The 25127-nt window shown below is 32.8% G+C and overlaps 1 long non-coding RNA gene across 2 annotated transcripts in view; it reads left to right on the top strand.

Annotated features, from left to right (window-relative positions):
• LOC610091 overlaps positions 1-25127 on the top strand; it is a 40132-nt gene that overhangs the window by 12897 nt on the left and 2108 nt on the right. The window contains exons 3-4 of one of the 2 annotated variants that reach the window (XR_005376342.1): positions 21234-21336; positions 22609-22668. This is a non-coding gene — a long non-coding RNA (uncharacterized LOC610091). Of the gene's footprint in view, positions 1-21233; positions 21337-22608; positions 22669-25127 lie in introns of those variants that run through there. The other variant, XR_005376341.1, reaches the window with a different exon arrangement.

Consider the following 25127-nt stretch of genomic DNA (forward strand, 5'->3'; position numbering starts at 1 on the left):
ACATGTCCTGCCACATGATTTCCACTTGAAAATGCACAGTCATTTCTCTGATACTAATTAAAAAGAAGCCTCAGTTTTGCATGTTTTCATAATAATCATGGATGTCTTAAGGCTGTTATTTTCCCCTTTGATTTCCAGTTTTACAAATGATTCTGTTATTTGAAATTATTTGTATAAAAAGTTAAAGGATGATTTATCTGGTGTTTATTATAAGCCACTTAAGGAATTTGCTGTAATTCTTTAAAAAATCTTTATATCTTAGTACAACATACAGTATCTTGATAATTCAAATATATTCTTAATTTAAATTCTCATCAAATATACTTTACTTAAATATTTAAATATTTAATTATCTTAGGTAAATATATTTAAATCTCCAAAAGTTAAAGAAGCTATTAATTAATGTTAATATACCAAGAATATTATTTTCTAGAGTTGAATTACCAAAGTAATTTTAATTTTCACTGAGCTTACATTTTTGAGAGACTAATTTCTGTTGAGTTAAACCATTCCATTCAAAATCTAACCTGATAAAAAATACATGTGAGTTAGGCATAACATGCAAGCCAATTTAAACTAAGTAATTTGTTTATATATTAATGTGATTTGTGGAGATCCTTTTTCTTCTCCAGTGGAAAAATATACCCCCTCCTGTCTAAGAGATGATAGTACATCCCATTTCTCTAATGAGGTGTCTTATATTTTGCAATTTCTAGCCAAATAACAAGGTGATATAATTGTGTCATAGTAAAAATAATGAAGCTCGATTAAATATCTCTCCTAGTTGGATTCTTTTATTCTTTTTCTTTGCTTTCAATTCCCAACAGCTAACCTTATTTTAAGGAGTTTTGCTCTTTAATGATATCTGTTCATGAAACTTAACTGTTGGGGCTTAGACTTCCACTATAAGTTTCTGAGCTGTATTGCAGCTTAGGGAATAGTGAGATATAGAAAATAATGAGACAAATTAATTTTCTTTTCCCAGAGGTACTATATTCCCCATAGCTATCACTCAGAGGACAACCTCTTTTCTGAAAGATTAATATAAAAATAATTTATGTCAGGCTAAGAGGCAGAGCAAATCTATCTGCCTGGAAAAGCACATAAATGCCTTTAAGAAAAGAGTAGTAGCTTGTGGAGACAGTGCTTCTTGGTAATTAGGGGTGTTTATTATCCTTGTCAGGCTTTAACAATCAATTCTGGATTTATATAATGAAAAGGATTTCAACATTTAATATATAACTATACCATCCAGGTGCCTCTATAATTTAGCTTCAAATAATTTAGGAGTTGTAGATTAATAGAAGTTTTTTTTTTTTTTTTTTTTTTTATGGCTTAAAATGCTGCAGTGGTGATGAGAAAATACTGAAAATGAACATCTTACTGAGTTAAAGTTAGTAATGGAATCCTAGACTTTGAAGAGCCAGCTGAGGTCCTTCACTTCCTTGCTTTTAACAAAAAGACTAATGTCACTAAACCAAACCATCAGAAATTATAACTTTGTTATAAATATCTTTGACAACATATTTTATATATTTTTGCAGTATAAGTATATAGATGTATAAATACCTCATTCTAATGTACTTTGTGGCCTGTGGTTTTAAGGAATATATATCCAAGAGGAATACCACTAAAGGGAAAGTATCCATATTAGAGAATTCCAATGGAAATAAAGAGAGCTTTTTGTGAAGTAAATAAATTCATTTATTTTTTTTCCAAGTTGAAATAACTTCAAATAGGACACCTGGCGTACTTGGATATAAAATCATTGCATCAAGATGTTTGGGTTATTCTATAGTACTATATTGTAAGCAATAGTATTAACTCTTATGCACTGAGCCAGAAGGGTGTGTTCACTCATTATCTCTTATTTTTTGTAAGTGTCCAAACTATAAATCTGAAAATGTGAGTACCTACAGCATAGCTCCTTATTGAAACACTGTTGAAAGTTTCTCTTTTTCTTATATTGATAATCGTATTTTCATGGAGGTATAGGCACAGAGGACTGGTTTTGGTTATAAACTTCACACTATATTATTTCACCTTTTTAAAAGACACCCTAATGCACTTGTTTCAATTGTCTAGCTCTTAATTTATCACCAGATTAACAGCATGTTCTTAACTGGAATCATTCAGCCTTGTATAGCAAAAGAAATCTGTTTATATGTATATATAAACTTATATAATTTTTTTCTGTTTAGTTGGAGGGGAGGGAGCAGCCCTCATTTGAAAAAATCCTCATGGTCTTTGGAAGGAGTGCAAGCTGGGAATTAAATATTGAATTTCAAAGTCTGCTCTCAACCACTATAGTCTTCTAGAATATTTGCTCAATTTAACATTTCTGAGACATTTATTTCCTAAGAATGCAGGGTATTTTTAGTGAATCTTGAAATCCTTTTAAAGTCCAAACTCCAAAACTATTGAGTGTTTACATGTATATGACTAAATATTATTAAAATTCATTAAAATGGAACCAAAGCTACTTGTACATGAATCTATCTCCAGTTTTTAGATCCCTTCCGGATACAAGTATTTTCTATGATAAGCACTTCCATCAATATTCCCTGACAGTTATATTTTACACAAATTGGAAAAACCAGATATCTGTCTTATCTCTAGTAACTAGCACATTATTAACCTTTCTTATTATTCAATAAAAATATCAGTCTAAAAATACAGCAGCAGTCCCCCACATAGCCATGCTTCTTAAGACAATATACTGAGGGGGCACTTGGGTAGCTCAGCAGTTGAGCGTGTCTGCCTTTGGCTCAGGTTGTGATCCCAGGGTCCTGGGATCGAGTCCTGCATCAGGCTGCCTGCAGGAAGCCCTCTTCTCCCTCTGCCTGTGTCTCTGCTTCTCTCCCGGTGTCTCTCATAAGTAAATAAATAAAGTCTTTAAAAAAAAAAAAAAAGGCAATATACAAAGAAGAGAATAATAGACATCACAATTGTGTATACATATGCTTATACATAAGCATACTGTATTAACAAAACCCAAAAAGCAAAAGTGCATATTTAAGAAAAGACTAGTTGATTTGGAAAAAAATTCTGATGTTATATTATTATTATTATTATTATTATTATTATTATTATATATTAGCAAAGGGACCACAAAATAAGACAGAAGTGATTATAATAGTAATAATTGCCCTTTAATTATGACTAAAAGGGTTATTCATTTAAAAAAGTGACTTCATGTATTACAAATACACTAAAAAGATACAAACCCAAACAAAATACCCCAAAAGGATTTAGTAATATTTAAGCCAAGTTGGAAAAGTTGATATAGACTTGGGACCTTAATTACAATTTAAAAGCTCTGTCTCCAGAGTGTTTCTGAGTGTGTCGCTGTTCTGGTCAGTGTTTTTTCAATATGTGCTAACATGAATACTAGCACCCACATTTTTTAATACGTTTTTTTAAATTAAAACTAGAGATTAAAAAAAAAAAAAAACTAGAGATAATTGGAGAGTAGATAGTTCTGTTTGAAGCACGAAAAAAGAAGTCACAAAAAACCTTTCTGCCAAGAAACAATGGTGATTCCAGATGTCAGGAGTAGGGCTTAAAAGACAGTACAGGCAACTTATAAGAAATTCTATTTATTAAACTGATTATTTGAGAATTATGATAATAATTGTATTTAATCAGAACTTGATTAATCACAAAAAAGTCCACATTATTAAGGAAAATTACACACATAAACAAAGGACATTGTTTTATAAAAGTAGCTTGACTATAACATAATAGATAAATGGGGAATGTTAATATATGCTTAATTTATTTGATGTATATAAATATCTACTATTTTATATTTTATATTTTTCTACCTAAATGAAAAAGAAAAGACTGATTCAGGGAATTCTGTGTAAGTTAACAAGACAAGAACCAAGATCAGGAAAGGCTAACTGTTACTAGTTTTTGTTTCTTTTTTTTTTTAATATTTGTTTTATTTTATTTTTTATTATTTTATTTTTTCATTCATTCATTCATTTATTTATTTATTTTAAATATTTAATTTAGAGAGCACAGGTGAGCACGAGCAGGAGAAGTAGAGAGAGAAGAAAAGAGAATCTCAATCAGACTCTAAGCCAAGTGTGGAGCCTGATGCATCCATTCTTATGGCCACAAGATCACGACATGAGCTGAAACCAAGAGTCAGATACTTAACCCACTGTACCACCCAGCAGCCCCTGACTGTTACTAGTTTTTTTTTTTTTAAGATTTTATTTATTTATTCATGAGAGAGACACAGAGAGAGGCAGAGACATAGAGGGAGAAGCAGGCTCCATGCAGGGAGCCTGATGTGGGACTCAATCCCAGAGCTCCAGGATTACGTCTGAGGTGAAGGTGGATGCTCAACTGCTGAGCCATCCAGGCATCCCAGTTACTAGTTTTGATGTAAAAATGATATTCTGCAAATAATGCCCAATAGTATCAACATCAGATGATTTATTATTCTAAAAAAAGAGAGCACTAGTAACATTGAGAATGAGACCATTTTTGTTACGACAGCTCTTCATGGAAAAACAAGGACATGACACATACCTGCCTCCGAGGGAGGTGGTAGTCTGTTTAAAGTGAGAATCAAGAGGACCTCTAATTCTGTAGTCTTCTCTCTGACACCCTGAATCTGGACTGATGATTCAGCTGATTGATTTCTTGGAAGAACATTAAACGTTAAGACTTATCTGAGACTGGGGATTTAAAAGTCTTGTTTAAACAGCAGTTGTTAATGTCTTGTTAAAACAGCAAATGAATAAGTTCAAGGAAACATCTAAGTTTGAAACCCAATTGATAATCAGATGTTTTCCTATTTTCCTATATTCTCATATAGCTTATATTGAATTTTAAAGAGAAAACATTAAAATTTCTGGATGACATTGAAATATATTAATCATGGTATACTATGAAAAATTTTAGGAAGGATCTAGAAATAAATACAAAGTAAAAGATTAATATATAGCCTACATTCAAATTAAGAATGTGTGCTTATTAAAGTGGAAAAATAAGCCATACAATGTAAAAAATGTAATTAATTTAACTGTCATAAGACCTTTAGCTATATTGTTCTTACAGTTCTGTAACAAAAAGACTGATAATCCATTAAAAATAAGAGACACAAGAGCCACTTTATAGTTCTATATCCCAAAAGCACAAAGGAAAAAAACATCTACACACATGAAAAGGGGATCAGACTCCTTAGTCATCAAGAAAATGCCAAGGAAAATCATTCTCAAACTATTTGCTAACCAAGACAGCTTAAATAAAAAGGATAGACAGTACTATGTATTGACAAGAATCTTGAATAATAGCTTTCATATACTACAGCAAGAATAGGAATTGCTGTGATCGAAATAATTGTTAGAGATGAGATAATTTTTTGTTGACTGAGGCATGGGGTTCATCCCACACTGATGTGTCAGAAAAAAAGGATCTAGGAAGTCTAGTCAGAACATTCTAGAGCTAGGCAAGTGCTGAAATTGCTGGAAGGGAAATTAAGGAGCTTCTCATTGGTGCTAAGATTACTCTAATGTTAAGCAGTTGTCCTCAACTACTCAGTAGGATTTCAATCTATGTTTGGGAATTGTTTCTCTACATGAGCATTATTTTAGATCAATGTTTGGAAAAAACTGGAAACTTATTTACATTTTATCTTTAGAATTATAACCTCTAATTTTCAAATCAATAGTATGCCCCTTTTTCAAGTTTTTATTTAAATTCCAGTTAATTAACATATGCAATATTAGTTTCAGTGTAGAATTTAGTGATTCATCTCTTATATACAACACCCTGTGTTCATCACTACAAGTGCTCTCCTTAACCCATCACCCATTTAACCCATCTCCCTGCTAATATGCCTTTTATTAAATATTTTTGAAGGTGGTATTGGAATTTAATTATAAACTGTACATAAATACCCAGGCATCCATTTTTGAAGTTGGGAGAGATGAAAGTTAACATTAATCTAAGTTCACTTAGGTATATGTAGCAATCACACACTATCAGTCAGAGTGGGCTTCCTCATTCACCAATGAAAGCACACAAGTCTCAAGAAGATACTTCCAAATTATTAGATTGACTTAAAACTTTGGAGCAGAAAAGATGAATTAAACATTCAATTTAAAGATTTTTATGGTATTGATTGCATGCTGAAATCTAGTGAAAATACTTGAATGGGGAAATTTGATGAGAAACTAGACTGATCTGATATTTGTTTTTGATATCTAATAAAAAATTCTGTGATTTTTTCCTTTTGTTATGCTGAAAAAATCATGTCATATTGGGACATATGTATATTCTTTAGAGATTGAGCTTTAATTTCTATTATTTTCCTTGGCTTTCATATTTAGAACATGATATTTAACATTCAGTAGAATGTGCAATGTAAATTCACCACAGAAAAATTTTTGCTTTTCTGGACATTTACTTAATTGCAGTGTTGGTCATATACTTTACCCCACTCTACCCCATTATCAGGTTCGGTTTCCCTGTCTTTCAGAGTAGGTTTTCTGACTGTACTGGTTTTGTGATGGATTTAGACAATGGTTAGCTCCAAGATATTGGAGAGGTAGAAATAAAGTTGATATATTTATTCCTGAATACTCCTTCTAAGAAGTCATGGTGGCATTGTATTCATCCTTAGACCAGTGTTTAATTTAGCACTTGTGCCAGGTGATCTTTGACCTTTCTGCATACTTCAGTTTCAAATACTATTCTACTACTTTAAGCATAAGAGTGGTCCTGTACCCCCTGCAGTTAGTAACCATCGGACACTGCGTTATCTCTTGTGGCTTCTAATTCTCTATATCTTTATGAAAACCTATTTATTTTTGCTCACATTATACAATTTGAATCCTCTCTTTCTGGATAAAATCCTGATTTATCCAGTCAGTTACTACTGTTCTTTGAAATAACAAAAATTTTCCTTAAAAGGAGAAAACCACTCGCTGATAGTATAGATAGTTATTAATCAGCACCTGTGATTTGGATTAATTGTATAGGTACCTTGTTAGGATAATTTGTATCAGAATTTTAAGGTTTCCCCTAGTCTTATGATGCTGAACATACTTGCTTTTGTTTCTCTTTCATTTTAACTTCTAGTATGTTTGAAAATAGGACAGAGTAGATCCTTCATGAAGTCAATGAAAACTTACTATGCTGCTCTACATAGGTACATGGAGACCTCACAACTTTTCCTGGGACACAAAATGTAACAAAAGAAAGTGTCCATTTAAGAAAATATTTTTAAATGGTTTGCTTACTTTGCTCTAATCAGTTCTGAAAGCCTTGACTAAATTATTCACATGGGTGAGAAATAAGGAAGAGAAAAAGGAAAAGAAGGGAAATTAAAAATATGTTTGTATAGAAGAAAAGAAAACATGTGTTGGAGAGCATGTACTTTTTAAAAAAAAATATTTATTCATGAGAGAGACAGAGAGGCAGAGACATAGGCAAAAGGAGAAGCAGGCTCCCTACGGGGAGCCCCATGCAGGACTCGATCCCAGGACCCCGGGATGACGACCTGAGCCAAAGGTAGACGCTCAACCACAGCCACTCAGGTGTCCGAGCATGAACCTTTTGAAGAAATAATTTTGAGTCTAAAGCATCCAGTTTGTGAAATAATTTGTTATAAGCCCTTACATTATTTTGGTTTTAGTGTTACTCTTCTGGTGCAAGACTGCCAGTATTCCAGCCTAAGCAGGAATATACTATATATTAAAATCTCTGAGTTATTGTGAAATTTAGAATACTCATTCTTTGTTTAGGCATTTATATCTGCTTACTTGCTTTACTTTGTTGTCCTTTGTTTACCTGGTCATTCTAATCATATATCATCATTTTCTTTTTACATTCCTTTATATATAATCAGTGTACTAGATAAGATACAGCTGGATGCCAAAACAGACCTCGAAATCATGGTTGTTTTACACAAAATAAATTTATGTCTCACTTAGATAAAGTTCAGTCCTAGGGAGAAAGTGGCAGTGGGGACCTTCCTTTTATGCAGTTATTCAATGGCCCAGGTTGATGAAGTCCTGCATGTTTTTACATGTAAGATATTTTATGAGGCTAGATCAGTCAGTGGTGGACATTATTTCTGTTCACATTTCATTGGCCTAAACTCTTGACACTAACTTCAAGGAAAGCTTAAAGAAAACAAAACAAAACAAAAAACAGTATTCCAGTTCTGTACTCAGAAACTGAAGAACTAGGTTTAGGAAGAGCTTGGCAATTTCTACTAAAGGCGGTCGTAGTTTCAGTAAACTCTTATTACCTGTGGTTGAGAACATCTAAATCTCCTAAGTGTTTTCCCAGCCTTTGGTCTCCAGACAGTGTTCTCTGCACTGCATTTTTCAAATGTCCATATTTTTTAAACAAAATTATTTACCCTCTTTAGCAAATAATTTAAAGGTTTATCTCTATTGAATAAAGCCAGAACTTCTTAACTGATATACAAGTAAAGTTTTACCCTGAGTGAAAATGCCTTGTGTGCCAACAATGATGGCTCAGTCAGGCAAGCATCTGACTTAATATATTTCAGTTATTTAAGAGCAGTTTAAGGTCATTGGGGTGACCAGGAGGCACTTTGAAAGTCCAGGGATACTAGTATTTTGTAGTGTTGTCTCTATTTTCCTTTCTGGTTACACCATATGTAACCAGGTTACTCCATACCTGTCCTTCGTTCAGTTTTAGGCCAATTTTATGGCACGTTTCCACTTACATCTTAATGTGTAGCTGAGTCCTAATTAAGATTTACTCTCTACCCAGACAAGTTATGATTAAGCTTAAACACCAACTAGGATATGTGCGTTTTTGATAGATTCAGTTGATTGGTATTTTATTTTTTTTTTTGATTGGTATTTTTAGCTGGGAGATCTGGTTGGTTGGTTCATTGTGCCCATTGGTAAGCTCCTATTTTGTTTTCAGTAACACATTCTCTTTGAATTTTTTTTATTATTAGAGAAGTAATATTCGTCTCTTAGAAAAAAATAGACTATACATAGAAACAAATTGAGAATAATTACTCACATCTTACTACCCAGAAAAAAAGCTCTCAATTTTGATACTTTTTCTATATCTGTGGTGAATGCTTTCCCCAGTTTATGCATTTCATAAAAATAAAACCATGATTATTATACTGTTTTTACATAGTGTTTTAATTAAATGATAGTGTATCTGCCCTGTATTCTGTGTAAATGCATTTAACTTTGTAAGGTATTTTAGTATCAGTATGACATCCAATAATTTGGATGATTTATCTACTAAATTTACTAAATCATATTACTGAGCAGTATTTTGTAAATATTTTATATAATATTTATATAATATGAATATACTTATTATGATATTTATGATAAAATAATTACCTGGGCAACATTATTTTCACTAAATATTTATGATATCTTTACTCCTTGAGAAAAATTTCTAGATGAGTTTCTGAGGCTAAGGTTATACATAGCTTTTTGCATTTGAATCATAGTCTCACATTTCCCTTTAGAAAAGTTACATTTACAAATCTCATAGGCAGTGTTTGAGGGTAACTATCCTTTGCATTTGATTGTAATCTTTGAATAAATGCATTTAAAATTTTTGATTTACAACATCTATATTGCAAGATATGAATAATTGTTTAAGTATCCTGCCACACATTCACTTGCTTGAATAATTATGTCAGTACTTTAGCTTTGTACTGGGGAAATAATGCTATGTTTTTCCATTGGTTAATATTTCATAAGGTTGAGCGAGATTATCCAAAAACATGCAAGGGCATTTCTTACAAAATACAAGAGCTTCACAGTAAAACATGGCTATACCAGTAGGTTGTATTGATTTACATTAAACCAGACAGTAGGGTACTAGTTGTTCTATTATATATCTGGAGAACAAAATGTGGCATATTAGGAAAGAATACAAGCATTCCCCAAAGTATTTTCACATAATAATGAATTCTATTCATTATTCAAATTCATTGTTGGTATGTTAATGTTTTCATAAGTAATTATTTTTAATTTCCAAGAAAATAAATCCAAGAAGCTGAAGCTTATTTTTTTCTTTACTTTTGAATTATTTTTTTTTCCTTCTTAAAAATCATCTAATTGAATTGAGTGATTTACAGTTTCAAGAGATGGATGGAAAGTATGCAGATTGTTTAAATATATTTCACATAATCATAGGTATTCATAGAGAAGTTACTTTGCCCAGATTATGAAAGGGATCTTTCACAAAAATTAATAATGTATAGACCATTGAGCTACTTGTTTGTGATAATTAAATACTTAGTGAGATATTATGAAATATGTGAGCAAAACCATGGAAGATTCAACATTCATAGAATAGAGTATATTACAGCCCCTCCCTGCTTTCATGCACACATTCACTCAACTGTTCTTCTCTTGTCTGTCATATAGGATTGTAATGCTCTTCATGGCAGTGTTTTTCATGAATAGGAGTGTGATGGCTTGGAAGGAAGGTGAACTAATTACAGGTGTGGTTTGTCCTTAGAGTAATAAGTCTATCCCTAGCCTGCAGGGCCTGTCACTATTTGTGGCACTGCCTCTTAGTCTTGACAGTCCAAACACAACTTTTGCTAAAAAAAGAGCTACACCACCTCTCATTTTTAGAATGCTGCACTTAAAACTTATCAATTTCTGTCATCTCCAAAGTATTGACAGGGATATTGTCATCTTCTCTATTCTATTATTTTAATATTGGATATGAAACAACAGCAATTAATAACAACAAAAGTAGAAATCTGTGTGACTATTCTCTAATTAGAGTTAGGCGATTCAAGAACTTTATTAATTTAACTTGTGTAGCAATTTATTTAATATTTGTTCATTTCAGGAAGACACCAGGAAGTAACCTGGCGGTAAAAACATCCACATTTCTTATTTATTCATCAGTTCATACTGTCACATACACCCCTCCAGAGCTCTCAATCATAACTGATCAACACTTGCCAATGTAATGCTATCTGTCATTTGAAATGAAGGTTCCTAAGGTTTCCTTTTTCTTTGTAACTAGACTCAAATGCAAACTTTCTTTTGAGAAGTAGAATTTTATTTCTGTATCATGGTCTACTGGAAATGAGACTCCAGAGATCATGTGAAGCAGGCCTCAGAAATGTGAAGACAGATAATGTTGGGTGTAATCCACTATGAAAGTGGACACTAATATATAAAATGCCAACTTTCTTCAAGTGGATACATTGTGTTCTCAAGAATTAGTAAAAAATGTAGGAAACAGTATGTGAAACTGCCTCAACCAACTTATTTTTCAAATAATTCAGTAATTTAACTCTGAAGAATTCCTTTTGGATAACAGTTTGGACATATCATAGTTTCCACAATACCAAAATGAAAACATGAACATTCTATCGTCACTAATATTCTTCTCTATACCTCTTTACCTATGTAAGGGTGCATGAGCCAATTATCTGAGTCAACTGACAGGACAGCTAAAGATGCCTGAGCTCTAGATTGAATGACTCTTTTCTCAGTGTGATTGTATGGATTCCTATCTAGAGATGAATTTACAAATTAAAAACTAAATTTAGAAAGAAAATTATTGGTTATTAATGTTTAGTGATTTGCCAAGAAAATATTAATTTTAGAATTTAAATATTTATGTCACAGTTGAATAACAAACTCTTAGCTCTCGTTTATACTCCTTACTCCCATTATCTGACAAGCCTACATCTGATATCTTTAATGTAAGCCAGAGATAGAAACATCTTATTGGTAGCCCAGCAATTTGGTCCACACAAAGGAATTAGTTACCATTTCAACATTTTTTTTTCATGTGATCTCCTAAATACTCTAGACCTATATCCAAGAAAATATTTAAAGAGTAAAGTTTAGTAGATTTCATTAAATACTTAGTAAATATTTCAAAGTATATTTAGGTTACAATATTACTAAATGGAACAAAACAGTATTTTATGTGACTACTGTGGTCACATACATGTATAGATTTGCCATTCTTTGTTAAGTATGGTATAAATGTGTTAATGTAGACTTTGGATAACCCAAAGACTTGAAAAGTAACAGAAGTTGCTAATAAAATTAGTCTTAAGATGTTTGAAACTTCCACAATACACTGTCTAAAGTAAAACTATGTTCAGGAAATAAAAGAAACTTCCTATCTGGTTGAAATTGTAAAAGAGAGTTTGGGGAGCCGATAAATCTAAGCACTAGTTCTGAAACTTGTATGAATTGTGCCTTAAAAAATTATAGAGTTGTTATTTTTAAGATCTTACTTTGTTTTAAGCATTACTTGTAGCTTTAAGCATAAAACAATTTATATCTAAAGCATTGTTAATATCAGAACATCCATTCTGGGAAAGAAAAAAAATTTATTATTTTGGTGATATTTTCCAAACTTTAAAAACAGTGATAGGTTTCTTTAAACACAATAATGACTATCACTTGAATTTTTTCTTTTTCTGTGATTTTTTCAAGTCTACAATATTGTCTTCACTTTTGTATTCTTTAGTTTCAATAAGAGTAGAATACTGAAACTATGATTTTATTAATCACTTTTTCCCTATTTTATGGAAATAATATACACTATGGCAACAATAGTTTAGTAAGGGGTTTAACTGAAACAAGTTGGTTGATTTGTAATAATGGACATTTAATTTTGCCAGAGTAAAGTACATCAACCTAGTATTTACTATTAGGAAATTTTATAGAATTGTTAATACAATATTGAACATGGAAGAAAAACATTTAAGAAATAAACAGAATATACAGGTATCGCAGTAGGGTATCTCCTGTTGAAAAAAGTAAGTTTTCTAAATTCAAGATTATGTATATGGAAAACACACTGAGTATAATTTTGAGGGCAAAAATATGCTAGTAGTACAAAATATTAAAATCTAAATGTTTGGAACTGAGGTGTTTCTTTTTTGTCTCTTACCCTTGAGAAAACTTTCCTTCATTGTATAACAAATATTTTATTCTGGCTATATTAAATAGCAATGGGAAATTTTAGAAATGCAAGCTGAATGATTTGACTACTATACAACCTAACAGAAGCAATTGGCCTATATACATTTTGTCATGTAGTTAGTGTCCATTTCCAAATAAGTTCCCATGCTCTAATAAATGTTCAGGAGGAAGAATAAAACACACACGTATGCGTGTGTATGTTTCTGCATATTCTACATATGAACTATGATAATAAATATAAACATAATTAAAATCTAACAAAATATATAAATATATTAATGTGATATAATTTATATATAATGTAATTTACATGTGTTATATATTATGTTTATTATATATGTCAAAGTTTATAAATACTTAGTACATTTTATCAAATTAGAAATAATACTAGATTAATAACAATAATTACAATAAGTCTTAGGAAATAATCTTTAACCGAAAACCAGCTAAGTAGTATACTTATACATAAATTCCAATTTTTGGTTAATTATGTATCTTAATTCACTTGTGAAATAGAATAACTCTGGGATAGATTTTGATCTGTATACATAGATGAAAAACATGGACAAAACTGTATTACATTTAAAGTAGGAAGAATATCTGGAAATGGTAAAGAGGTCTAAAGTAGAACTCCATGGAGATCTCATGTCTATATTTTGGGAAGATGAATATAAATAAAATCTTATTTATATAAGATAAGGAGTGGCCAGGAATATAATAAGATCCAACTGATTCTAGTCTTATGGAAACCAAGAAAACAAAAACATGTCACAAATGAGGACTGTAAACAATATCAAATGTGACTGATATTATTTGTAACCTATTTGTGATATTGGTGAAATCTGGCTTATTAGAGTATTGTGGGTGGGGAACAGATTGCAGTTAGATAAAAGGATGACAGGTGAGATTTAGTCTGAGGATGGGTCAATATAGTTGGGCCATAGTAGTGGTGAGTGTAACCTGCTTTTTCCCAGTCTTTTCCAGTGAAGTATTTTGAGGTAAATGGTAGATGCAGGGGAATATTGAAGTTCAAAAGAATGTTTTGTTTTTTTGTGGCTGATGTTGTTCTTTCAAATGGATAGAATTGAGAAGAGTGTTGAAACATTGAAGTGAAAATGTTAGATGAGAGAACCAGAAGGTTTAGTCCATGGAAATAATTCTTTGGTAGAATGAAACAAATGGTATTGAAAATCCAGGAGATAAATTTATACAGAAGGAGTAATAATTTCAGTGCATGTCACAGCAAGGCTAAAAAAAATATTTCAGTATGATTGAAATAAAGGAGAAACTAATATTTGTGGAAGCAGCTGAGTGTGTATGTTTATGCATGAGAAAAGGAAGAATTTGTTCTTTTTTGTCAATGAAGTAGAAAAATATGACCTGCAAAAAAAAAAAAAAAAGGGTGAATTGTCAGATGAAAAGTTTGGGGCAATATGGATGGCTTGAAATTGCTAATGTGATAAATGTGACTGATACCTGACTATGAAACATTGGGCCAGTAAGGAGAAATTAGTAAACAATGGAATAATACTGAAATATAATTGTTTCCTATTTTATCTCTCTTCTAACAATTAAGTCATAGAATGATCCTGAATTTTTAAAATTCAATGTCAAACCCTATGAAATCAAAGAACAAAAATTAAAATTAATATTGGTACAGTATTGCCAGTTGGATGGTTAGTAAATTCTTTATAGACTAAAAATGGCTTCTATAAACTATGGCTCTCAGTTTGACAAACAGTTGCCAATCATGGAGATGTCTTTTATGAAAAGAAACAGTAGTCAAGAGATGAGTTTAAATCTGCAATTACAGATGTGCTTTTCTAGATCAAAAGAAAATATAAGGAGTGGTCTTGCAAGTGAATGGCTCAAGTAAAATAAAAAGGGGAAGGTCTTTGTAGGTGATGATGGAAAGGAAATTGGAAGTTTTAATAGCATATTTCTTCCATGAGTATATAAATATTATACCAGAGTAGTTGGACATGTAAGTAAAACCTATGCAATACAAGGAGTCCATTGATTTAGTTGATTAGGAAACAAAACATCCTTTATTTTTATTTTTTTCAAAGCATCCTTTTTGAGTTGTGAAATACTTCTCAGAAAAGTTAAAAATCAAACAGATTTGGAAAGTAAAAAACAGTGCATGTTATGGATCACTTAGGTAATTCCAGTGATGTAAAGCAATAAAGAGGGAGAAATAAGAAAAAACAGAAATAATGATAGATTGAAAGGCAATAAATTATGCATTGAGAGAATGTATCAAGACTAAAATGAGAAAAATATTTTTTTAGAATAGAGCATAGAGAAGGGGACTTTGGAGAATTTTTGTTGTAATATTAAGTGTTAATCATTGGGTAGCTAAAAACATGCCAGATACCATGCAAAGAAATTTGCATTTATTAAATAACCCAGTTCTTGTACATGTTCTCTAAGTGTTATTTTTTATGTTTTACAGTTAAGGAAACTAATGTTTGGAGTAGATAGATAATACCTCAATTTCTTAAAAAAAAAATAATGTAGAATTGGAGATTGAACTTTGCTTGCCTGATTCACCAAAGCAAAAGTGCTTAGCACTACCCATCATAATTTGTCTATAATTACAATGCTCTGCTATTATTATTTAGGCTAGAATATGGAACTAAATAGATAAACATTTGACATAAAAATTTTACATATAGGGACGCCTGGGTGGCTCAGTGGTTGAGCATCTGCCTTTGGCTCAGGGCGTGATGCCAGGATCCAGGATCAAGTCCTACATTGAGCTCCCTTGCTTGGAACCTGCTTCTCCCTCTGCCTATGTCTCTGCCTCTGTATCTCTCTCATGAATAAATAAATAAATCTTTAAAAATTATAAATATTATAAATTTATGTATATAAAATTATAACTCCTGTAGTAGAATGAAGGAAAGACTAATAAGCCAATTTGTGAAGAAGGAGTATTGAAGACTAACAAAGTTGGCAAGAACAGAAGAAATGACATTTTACATGAAATGGAATTGATAAATATCAGTATTCAAATTAAAAAGGCAAATGAAATATCTGATGTGATTATATTAGTCAATTCTCATGGGAGCAGATTTTGAGAGAGAAAATTTGAATGCATATTTTTATTTTGGAGGTTTTTCCAGGAAGTATCAGCAGAGGGGTAGAGAGAAAAAATAAGGATATAATGAAAGAAGTATTTTCAAACAGTTTATCACTGTGATCAACTGTAACTTAATCCTGCTGGAGAATGCTGAAAAAAGTTTTAGATTCTATACTTCGGTGTTTATTTTCTGAAGGATTAAGGATCAAAGACATATAACAACTCCCACCAGTTGATGCTAAAAGGTGACTTCCAGGAGTTCTTAAATTCTGTGATGCTTCTGGCCTGCCATGCATGCAGGGTGATCAGGCTCTATCAACCAGAGTAAGTGTGTGCTGACATTTGGAATTTGATCAAACCAATTTATAATAGTAAAGACCAAAGGGATAATGATAGAGTATCAACAGCATCTGCTACAGTTGACATAGAATCTAGAAGTATAAGAAATGTCAAAAAAATGGACTATACGCACTATTCTAGAAAATCTAAAGACTAGATCCCCTATATTATCATTTTATTACTCTAATATTTTACCTACTCATTGAACAAAGAGAATAAGTTATTATATAATACCATTGTATCTAAAAGCAGTACATACCACTGGAGTTATATAAGAGAATGTTACTAATTAGCAATTTATTTCAAAAAGTAAATGATACATAGAACATCTTATCTGTCCTTAAAATTTTATTAAAAAATTAACATGCATAATTCTTAATCATTTGTAAGATGTCTCTGCTAGATCTAGATTGAGTCAATGCATAGTACATATACACAGAATTTGTGAGAGTTTGTAATACAACATATCCAATAGAAAAAAAGAAAACACCAATGACAGAATGAGGAAACTTGTATGTTAGACAATAAGGAAACATGAAAACAAAAGCATCTTTCACAGCCACAGAAGTCAACACAGACACTTGTAAGATTAGTTTTTGAAGCATGGGCAGCCCTGGAAATGTTGAATTGTTAGACATTCTATCCAACATTTTCCCTTAAGAGGTGGAATCTGGGATTTTTCCCATTCATTCTGTACTGAGCCAAGGGGAATGGTTGTAGATATTAGATCAAACCATGGTCTTTGTCACGTTGATTCTCAGGTGTTAAGAGTTAGCGGAGTCCTGTAAACACCCTGAGGTGTAAGGTAAGCTGTACTTTGGACAGCTTCCAGAGAAGTTGGGACATTTGACATTTGGTTTACCTCTTTTTCTCCTGGGGGTACATTAGTTTTCATTTCCTTGGACTGTCCTGAGCCAGGGAAGAGGGCTCTGGTGACTGCTAATTGAAAATGACTTTTTCCCCCTCTTCTCCTTGGCTTCCAGGAAGCTAAAGTTTGGTAGGCCCCATTAGTACCCTGACATAAGCTAGGCAGAAGCCAGTCCTCTGGGCAGGCTCCATAAAATTTGAGGTGTTGGACACATGTTCACCCTTTGCCCTCTCTAGGGAGAAGTTGGGAGCTGAAGTTTTCCATCAGCTATTTTTTTAATGGAGCCTGCAGGTGGGGGTATGGCAATTGTATCCAATCTGCCATCTTTGTTCACTCTTCCCAGGTGGCTAGGGTATGCTTCGTTCTGTCAGTATTCTGGAGCAGACAAGAGAGAAGCCAGTCCTTTGGGCAGAAGGCAGAAAAGCTAGGACTTTGATGCATGGTCCAACTCCTTCCCTCCCCAAGAAGAAGTTGAAAGCTAGGGGCTTCCCCCTGATTACATTGTGCTGTGCTAGGGATGAGGATTGTGGCAAGAGGATGTGTCAGGTTTTCCTACTGGCCTAGAGATAGCTTTTATGCTTGACTGGAGTGCAGGAGCCTTTTAGCTAGCTTCTGGATTTTTACAAGGGCAATTTGTATAAATTTGAATTGTGCGTATGGGGGTTTGGAGGGTCTAGAGCTTCCTGTTCTGCCATCTTGCTGATGTTGCTTTCCAAGCACTAGAATTTAAAGCCAACTGAAATTTCTGGTCCCTAGGCCAGATCTTATATGCAAGTTTCTCAGCATTTCTATCTATCTATCTATTTATCTATCTATCTATTTATTTATTTATTTATTTATTTTTAGCATTTCTCTTTATTTTTCTTCAAAATGGTATTAGATGTTTATAACAGTATTATCAACAATAGCTAAATATGGAAACAGGCCAGCGTGCATCAACTGATGAATGGATAAAGAAGTTGTGATATGGGTACACAATAGAATATTATTCAACCATAAAAAGAATGAAATCTTGCCATTTGCAATGACATAGGTGGAACTAGAGAATAATTATGCTCAGTGAAATAAGATCCTCAGAGAAAAACAAGTACAATATGATTTTACACATGCAGAATTTAAGAAACAAAACAGATGAACATAGGGGGAACAAAAAAGAGACAAACCAAGAAACAAGACTTCTATCTAGAGAACAAACTAATGATTACTGGAGGGGAGATGGGCAGGGGGTTGGGTTAAATAGGTGATGAAGAGTAGGAGGGAACTTGTTTTGATGATCACTGGGTTTTGTATGTAAGTGATGAATCACTAAATTCTACACCTGAAACTAATACTGCCCTGTATGTTAACTAGATTGAATTTAAATAAAAACTTGGAAGGAAAATTATTAGTGTTTGAGGCAACAACAAAAATAAGATTTTTCCCCACTGCAGACTCCTTCATGAATTAAAATGTCAGTTAAAGTACTGAAGTAACTACTTATCAAGTGATTAGAATAGCATATATTATTAGACTTCTCTATTATAAATGACTGTCTCAGTAAGATAAATCATACCCTAAGGTAAAAAATTAATGCAACTTTCAAAATGTCACTCCTCCTTGTTTGCTCTTAGATAATATTTGATTCGGTCTGTGTTATTTGAACAAAATTCTCTTTTAACACATGAAGCAACAAATGGAATAGCAAACTAGTTAGGAAATGAGAGATTTCTCCAAAGGAAAATTATTTAACAGGGGAAATATAACTGTAATTATATCTACATGTTTGAGACATACTGGGATAGCTGACCAAAGAAATACAGCAGAGCTGCTGTATTAACTTGAATCTATTTTCTGGGTTAATCAATTAAATTATATGTCAAGTAACATCTATTGATTAACTCATAAAACCTTGGTAGAAGACTTCTGTAGGGTTAATTTTATAACTAAGAGTCTGAAGTATTTCCTCACAATCTTTTATAAAGTATTTTTAGCCATTTCTAAAAACAAAAACAAACAAATAAACTGTCTACAAATGAAAGGAAGTCAGGTATACTAACCTTTAGTTTCTGAAACCATCTTAAGTGACCCAGAACTTTAGAAAGAACATTGGCTTTTTCCAAAAGCACTCAAAAAAAAAAAAATCTTCTGTTAGCAAGACTGACTTCTTGCTCACTGCTGTAGTTAATAGCTTTTGCTCTTAAGAATCTCATGCAAAATTCATTGGATATTATGGCAGAATGGGTCATATCTGCCTAGTGTGCTGAAGGAGGAAGGGGAGTGAGAATGGGTCTTATGCTTAATGCTTATGACACATTGCAAGTGGCACCTAGAAACACAGAGCTGAGGGGGGAAAAAGTAAAGTTGCTGGGCTTTGCAAATGAGCAATATTTCTAGAGTTGTCATATTTCATATCTATAAATGCTGGCATCATTTAGTTCACTTTGTTGTGTAGGCCTGAAGTGGAGCCAATTCACAGGAAAACTCTCAGGCTCACGTTGTTGCAGGTAGAATATAAAGCACACATATAGATACTTACCTGTGAAAGGGATGGAATTAAATTCAGAGGCTGAAGGGATATTTTTTCCTAAGTGCCAACAGACATCAAGTTAAATTTAAATTTTCTCTCCTGCAGACCACCAAATATTTGCTGTTTGAAGTCAAACAAATCATAAAATGAAATGCCCACAAAGAGATAATAAAATAGTTTGGTATATATTGTTTTATCCTCAAAATCCATTTTAAGTTTCCATAAAACTACCAGCATGATGAAAAAAATGCAGTCAAGCTGAAATTCTGCTAAAATATAGAAGATAGTGAAATGCAAATAGCAACAAAATGAACTCAGCTTTTTGAAATTCCACACTATAAAACAGTCTTGAAATAATATATTAAATTGTTTATTGCAAATATATTTATTTTTAAAAATTGAGACATACCTTTGGAGATCATGATAAAAATATAGGAACAGCTACTCAATTCCTCTATTGAAAGCAGTTCCATTAATATAAGAAGGAAAGTAGGAAATTTGGACACTGAAAATCACAAATTTCTGTTTTACTGTGTTCTGGGTACTAATCCAAAAAAAAAGTTACATAGATGAATGATTTTGAATCCAGAAATGTATGTGGAGAGGAAAACATGATGCTATATTGCTTAGCGAAGTTGAACATTCCCACTGCTAAAATATTTTAAGGGAAGATCGTATTTCTTGTAGGTTGGGATTATCTTTTTTTAAATCAGGCCAAGATGCTGTACAATTTAATCTCTTAATAGCTTTTCTTGTTATACATAGCTAGAGTATGTTTATGTAGAGTATTGCAATATAAATTGAATGTATTTAAGGAAGGTAGAAAAGCTTACTCTTCATGTGATGTCTTACAATCCGATTCCAGTGTCCATCCACATTAAGAAAGAAACTTTGCTTTGAGTCAGGCAGACCTGGGTACAAATGCTAGCTCTCTCCTTGATGTTCAAGATCTCTTGACCTCTTAACTTTCTGTATTTCCTTTCTCTCTACTTTTTTTTTAAGTTTTTAGGGATCACTCAGGCCTCATTTTACATAGTGTTGTATAAGGAAGAGACGCTGGTGTGTTATATTCATTTGAAAGGAAACAGTAGTAATGAAATGGAAGAAGGAATCAGATTCAGGAGACATTTATGAGGAAATGTTCAGAACATCTAAGTAGTTGCTTTTTATTTTTCTTTTCAGCAGTCCCTTCTCCTGTAACACTTATTTTTATCAGTTATCTGGATTATGTTGTTTTGGAGTACACACGTAACTGTTTTCTGTTCTTTCCTTTTCACCCATACTTCATGCAATCTGTTATTGATATTGTCTCTAATATGGCTCTTTAATGTTTGCAAATTTGTACTTTTTTTCAACCTTAGTATTTTGAATTTGATATTACTTTTAAGCTAATAAGCTCAAGTCTGTTACTGTTTCATGTGTGCTGGCAGAGACACAAGACTCTTCATTGTATGAATATTGTGTTTGCATTGATTCCCATAGTTTCATGAGGACAATGCAGAGGAACTCATGTGTATGCTGTGTATGCAGTGGTTTGGGGTCACAAGTGAGGAATACTGAGCCTGCAGAAGCCACTGTATTAATAGTAAGATCTAAGCAAGTTTACTTTTTGTCTCCTATTAGAGACTGTGTTAGTCGACTATAATATAGTACTATAGACTGAGTAATTTACAAACAACAGGAATTTATTTCTCACAGATCTGCAGACTGGAGATCGGAGTGCTGGCAGGGTCTGATTCTGGTGAAAGCCTGCTTCTAGGTTGCAGACTGCCAGTTTATCCCTGTGTTCTCACATGGTGGAAAGAGAGATACTCTTACTCTAATAAGGTCACTAATCTCTTCACGGGGCATGACCAAATTATCTCCCAAAGGCCCCATATCCCAATACCATATTAGGGGGTAGGATTTCAATATATGAATATTGGACAATCCATAATACAAACATTGTCTCAGTGTTCAAGTTTGCCATTGCAAAGAACCCTGTGAAATGGTCTAAGTAGAGTGCGTTCAGGGCTTTGCATTCTTGGCATACTCAGCAAATAGAGTAGATTTGAATGGCATGCAGCCTAAGCATTCATATAGGGCCCTGTGCTGTGAAGTGCCTTGTGCTTTTCTGTTAGTTTGTATTTGGTCCTATAAATTATTTATCTGGTCTTGCCCATAAGAACTTAATGGAATGTGCAACACCTATACCAGATTGCCTTTCCCAACAGCCATCACCCTACACAAGTTCTCAGTCACTTCTACCTTAATTACATTATTAAGGTTTTTAGTAGTTTTTCTACTTGTAGTTTTGTCCTCCTGTACAATGTTAAACTAAATTTAAATTCAAATTCAATACTATATTACTTGTGAATCCATTATCCTTGGATTTCAAATATTACCTAATAACACTGAATCTGTTTCCAGCCTTCCCCTACTATAAACACACAGACGATATATATTTCAGTAATGCACAACTACTCTGTTTTCCTTGAATGTAATTCTTTCTGCATTACTTCAGATATTCCTAAAAGCAGATTTTGAGATAGGATTAGATATACATGAGATTTAATGGGAGAATTGCTTCTGAGAGAGAAATCAGAAGAAACTGGAAAAGGTGGGGAAAATGATTAGACTTTTTGTAGGTCTGGACACTTAACACATCCCTATTAAGTTCTACCTATTGTTTATTAGTTTATGAGGTATAATGAATTTCCAGAATTAATTGTCTGAGCATCATTTTCCCCCCTTTGAAAGATCATATTTCTTCTTCTAAGAAAGAATTGTATGTACAACATACACTAATATTACAAATTCGATTTCAGTATTTAGGAAACAAAATTAATTTTTTTTAATTTTTATTTATTTATGATAGTCACACAGAGAGAGAGAGAGAGAGGCAGAGACACAGGCAGAGGGAGAAGCAGGCTCCATGCCGGGAGCCCGACGTGGGACTCGATCCCCGGTCTCCAGGATCACGCCCTGGGCCAAAGGCAGGCGCCAAACCGCTGCGCCACCCAGGGATCCCCAAAATTAATTTTTATTGAACATCAAGAGATGTAAGAAAAAGTAAAACAGCGACAGTATATGGCCTTGTACTTAACCAACTAGGGTATTGGGTGACCATGATGATTCAAGGGGAAAAAAAAAATCCATTACGTATTCATAGCCTCCATAGCCTTTCACCAACTTAAATAAAAATCTTTTCTTTGGTTATGTTACCTATGTATGTAGTTGCCTCCAAAAATGTTAGTCATCTTGTCTTACTAATTTATAAGAATGGTAGACATAAATACCACATAGGTTTCTGATGGATTAAATGAGAATACAAATTGTTCAAAACTTTGATAGATGATAAATGCTCACTAATGGCTAAGATTGTTTATCTCACTTTTGAAACAGGAAATTTGGTTTCTACCGTTTGTACACTCCTTTTTTTTAACACTCTTAAAACAAGCACAATGTTTTATTTTTATTAACAAGTATTGTAATAAAGTATTTTACTATTGTGAAATAATTTCAAAGCTAATATAGCTCATGTACATACATAATTTAACACCAGTTTGTCAACTGTCATAAAGGAAAAATGAAAAATGTAATTTCACTTACATTATTTTAGTAAAATACCAATAAAACATAAAATGATTATAACTGTAATGTGTAAAATAGTACGTAAATGGTCAGATCTAACATTAGAAGGTTTATATGATTATCAGTCACAGACCTCTGCATAGATAGCAGCTACAGATGCAAAATACATGTTATGTTGGGATATCCAATTCCATTGATATTTGATGTAATTTTCAAAATATTGAACAATGTTTATGAAGTTGAAAAAAAGAATGCAGCTATCAGAACTGATAAATGAATTCAGGAGTGTCCCCAGTTACAAAATTAATATACGGAAATCCACTGCATTTCTATACACCAATAATGAAGTAGCAGAAAGAGAAAATAAGAAAACTAGTGCAGTTACAATTGCCCCCAAAATAAAAAAAAAAATACCCTAGGAATAAATTTAACCAAGGAAGTGAAAGACCTATATTCTGAAAACTATGACACTCCTGAAAGAAATTGAAGACAATACAAACAAATGGAAAGATATACCATGCTCAGAGACTGGAAGAACAAATATTATTAAAATGCTCACCCTACCCCAAGTAGTCTACAGATAGAATGCAACCCGTCAAAATACCAACAGCATTTTTTCACAGAACTAGGACAATTCTTAACATTTATATGGAACCACAAAAGACCCTGAATCACCAAAGCAATCTTGAAAAAGACCAAAACCGGAGGTATCACAATCCCAGATTTCAAGATATGCTACAAAGCCATTGTAAGTAGAGCAGTATGGTACAGGCAAAAAAATAGACACATATCGATGGAACAGAATAGAGCACCCAGAAATAAATCCACAATTACATAGTCAACTAATCTTTGACAAAAGAAGCAAGAATAAGCAATAGGAAAAAGTCTTTTCAACAAATGGTGTTGGGAAACTGGACATAAAATCTTTTTAAAGCATTGTTGAGTCCCCTAGTTCTGCCACTTTCTTGAAATGCTTCTTAGAAGTTTACAAAGCCTCTTCATGCCTCACTTCTGTCTCGTATAAAATGGGGGAAATGATACAACTTCTTCCTGTGGTTGGTATAAGTATTAAATGGGTTAATACAAATAAGAGTCTTTGAAGAATGGTTCGCACATACTAAGTGCTTAATAACTTGGCTCTTGGATCATTCACATTCACAAAAGTGACCAAAGCAAGCAGCAGAAAAGATATTAAAAGGAGGACATGGGATACCTGGGTGGCTCAGCGATTAAGCAATCTGCCTTTGGCTCAGGGCGTGATCCTGAGTCCTGGGATGGAGTGCCACATCAGTCTCCCTGCATGGAGTCTGCTTCTCCCTCTGCCTGTGACTCTGCCCGCCCCCTCCCCGCTCTGGTCTCTCATGAATAAATAAAATCTTTAAGAAAAAAAGGAGGACATATATTAATGTAAGGAGTTTAGGAAAATAGATCTGGAAAACAAAAAGAAGTCCATACAATATGTAGGGCGAAGATAAGAAGGAAGAATCATTTAGCATAAAAAAAATCAGGTTTTTTTTTTTTTTGTCAACTTGTCATAATTACCATCATGATTAATAGGCATCCTGAGCAATGATTTCTTCACAGTATATCTCAGTAAAACTTTACATATATTTGCATTATTTATTATATCTTGTCTTAATTTTCAAACTGCACTAATAATTCGTTTTACATAAAAACATATGTATAAAATGAGCATGTAGCTGAGTTTGGCAGACTATGGCCTGTGAACCACACAGTGTGTGTCCTACAAAGAATGATTTTTACATATTAAGTGGTTGTTAAAGAAATAGTATAAGAAGAATA

Source organism: Canis lupus, chromosome 22 (genome assembly GCF_011100685.1).
Source record: "Canis lupus familiaris isolate Mischka breed German Shepherd chromosome 22, alternate assembly UU_Cfam_GSD_1.0, whole genome shotgun sequence".
Classification (NCBI taxonomy): Eukaryota; Metazoa; Chordata; class Mammalia; order Carnivora; family Canidae; genus Canis; species Canis lupus.